The following is a 304-nucleotide window of genomic DNA, read 5'->3' as shown; positions in this document are numbered from 1 at the left end:
AGCTTGTACAAAAATTTGAAAAAATCTCTTTAATAGGTGTAGTGAAAATCACATCACTGTTAATTACTCTCTTAAACACGAGCGCAATTCAATTCTCTCAATTTGTTATTTTAGACCACTGTGCGTTGTGACCGATGATCTATTTGCTTTGTGGAAGAAAGAAGAAATAACATTAATTAAATCGACCGCCAGTGCAAAGTTTTTATGGATTGATCGGATGTTTTTGTTATTGCTTTTTTTTTCAAGAGTACAATGGAATAACTCGACTAACTATCCGATCTGTTATTATACGCACAGTCCAGCC

Source organism: Wyeomyia smithii, chromosome 3 (genome assembly GCF_029784165.1).
Source record: "Wyeomyia smithii strain HCP4-BCI-WySm-NY-G18 chromosome 3, ASM2978416v1, whole genome shotgun sequence".
NCBI lineage: Eukaryota > Metazoa > Arthropoda > Insecta > Diptera > Culicidae > Wyeomyia > Wyeomyia smithii.
This window is presented reverse-complemented; position numbering follows the sequence as displayed.